General features: G+C 51.4%; 1 protein-coding gene across 1 annotated transcript in view; it reads left to right on the forward strand.

The window, feature by feature from the left end:
• Positions 1-2500, forward strand: part of LOC125026231 (carbohydrate sulfotransferase 12-like) — a 14134-nt gene that overhangs the window by 7527 nt on the left and 4107 nt on the right. The window lies entirely within an intron of this gene.

Genomic DNA, 2500 nt, shown 5'->3' on the forward strand with positions numbered 1-2500 from the left:
CGATTAGTAAGGGTGGCTACACCTACTACTGGTCGGGCCGCAGCGATGGCCACCATCTCCAGACTTCAACCCTTGGTAGTTGAGGTCACTCCAGTCGATGAGCGTATCATGGTATTGAGACTGAAGCTTTCATTAGGTTTCATGTCTCTTGTTGCTGTATACGCTCCTACGGATGTATATAAACTTGAGGTGAAACCTTTTACACCAAATTTGCATCTGTGGCAGACAGATGTCCTCGGCGAGATATTCGTATTGTTCTGGGCGACTTCAATGTGGTATCCGGCTGTGATCGAGCTACCTACGAGATGTCTGTCGGTCCTCGTGGCTCAGGAGCTGATGCTGGCAGCGAGAATAGCCTCCTTTTCCGTGACTTTGCTAGGTCCCAGAAATTGAGGATTTCTGGCTCCTGGTATCAGCGTTCTGACCCGCATCGTTGGACTTGGTACAGTGGTACAGGTAGAGTGGCCAAGGAGATCGACCACATCCTCGTTAGCACTCGATGGAGGATCCTCCAGAACTGCAGGGTGTATCGAAGCGCTGAGTTCTGTGGAACTGATCATAGATTAGTTGTGGCTACTCTCCGGGTGCACGTTAGCACCCCCTGTCGCCCAAATGAACACCCTAGGGTGTTTCATTTGGACAGATTGAGGGAGGACGAGTGTACCCGGGGGTTTGCCGAGGCTATCTCTGGTCGTCTCACAGCACTCAAGGGCCAGACAGACCCTGTTCTTATGTGGGATACCTTCAAGCGTGAAACGCTTGATGCAGCTCAGGAATCCATTGGTGAACGCCCAAGAACAAGACAGAATTCCATCTCGCAGGAGACACTGGAAGCCACAGATGCTTGTCGTGCGGCTCGACTGTCAGGGGATCGCAACTTGCACCGCTCTCTGGTGCGCAGGACTAGGTCACTGTTGATAAGGGATAAGGAACAGTTTGTCAGTAGTCTTGCAGAGGAGGTCGATAGCCATTTCCTTGTAAATGACCTTCATCCTGCCTACCAAGCTCTGAGAAAGCTGAACTCCTAGCCCCCCTCACAGACGACTGCAGTCCGCTCAGCAAGTGGCCAGATAATCTCAGATCCTGATGGGGTGCGTGTGCGCATTTTGAGCAGTTGTATAAGGTTGATCCACCAACAGTTAACATGGATGCGGGTAATGTTGAGACTCCTCTGCCAGATCCACCCATCAGCGAGGATCCACCCTCCCTGACCGAAATCAGGCGGGCGATCTCTAAGCTGAAGAGTTGTAAAGCAGCAGGTGTTTGTGGCATCCCAGCCGAATTGTTAAAGGCTGGTGGAGAACCTATGGCAAGGGGCTTGCATGCAGTCCTGTCTGCCATCTGGCAGACTGATACCTTTCCCCCTGACCTGCTGAGGGGTGTGGTCATCCCTCTCTGGAAGGGGAAAGGGGATCGGCGGGACTGCAGCAATCACCGAGGCATTACACTACTCAGTGTACCAGGCAAGGTACTCTCGCACATCTTACTGAGACATATCAGGGACCACCTGTTGAGGCACCAAAGGCCAGTGCAATCTGGATTCACTCCTGGTAAGTCCACAATAGACCGCATCCTGGCGCTTCGAATCATTATAGAGCGCCGTCGTGGGCTGCTCACAGCCTACATCGATCTCAAGAAGGCGTTTGACACGGTGCATCGCGAATCTCTCTGGAAGATCCTGAGACTAAGAGGAATTCCAATAAGGATTATTGGACTAATAGCAAACTTGTATACAGGCACTGAAAGTGCTGTAAAGTGTGGTGGGGGCCTGTCGAGCTTCTTCCCTGTTAGTTCAGGTGTGAGGCAAGGCTGTGTTCTTGCACCAACACTTTTGAACACTTGCATGGATTGGATACTGGGTAGAGCCACTGTCCAAAGTCACTGTGGAGCAACTCTGGGCAATATCAAGGTTACAGACCTTGACTTTGCCGATGATGTTGCCGTACTCGCTGAATCCCTGGAAACTCTTGTGGCGGCTCTTGATGCATTTAGCAATGAAGCGAAGCCCCTGGGGCTAGAGGTCTCCTGGACCAAGACCAAGATCCAGGATTTTGGGGGCCTGCTAGGAGACCCTGTCCAGTCGGTACGTGCTTGCAGTGAAAACATCGAAGTCACAAAGAGCTTTTTATACCTTGGTAGTGCATTTCACGACTCTGGGCTGTCAGACCAAGAAGTTAGTAAACGGATTGGCCTGGCAGCAGGGGTCATGAAATCTCTCAACAAGAGTATTTGGAGATGTCGGTACCTGTGCAGAAGGACCAAGTTACGTGTTTTCAAGACCCTGATACTGCCAGTTTTACTCTATGGTAGTGAAACTTGGACACTATCTTGTGCTCTGGAATCTCGTCTTGATGCCTTTTGTAACAGATCCTTGCGCCGGATCATGGGGTACAGTTGGCGGGACCATGTGTCCAACCAACGGCTGCACCGTGAGACCGGTACAGGACCTGTTACTTGCAAGATCCGTGATCGCCAACTCAGGCTATATGGCCATCTGGCT

Source organism: Penaeus chinensis, chromosome 6 (assembly GCF_019202785.1).
Source record: "Penaeus chinensis breed Huanghai No. 1 chromosome 6, ASM1920278v2, whole genome shotgun sequence".
NCBI classification, from domain to species: Eukaryota; Metazoa; Arthropoda; class Malacostraca; order Decapoda; family Penaeidae; genus Penaeus; species Penaeus chinensis.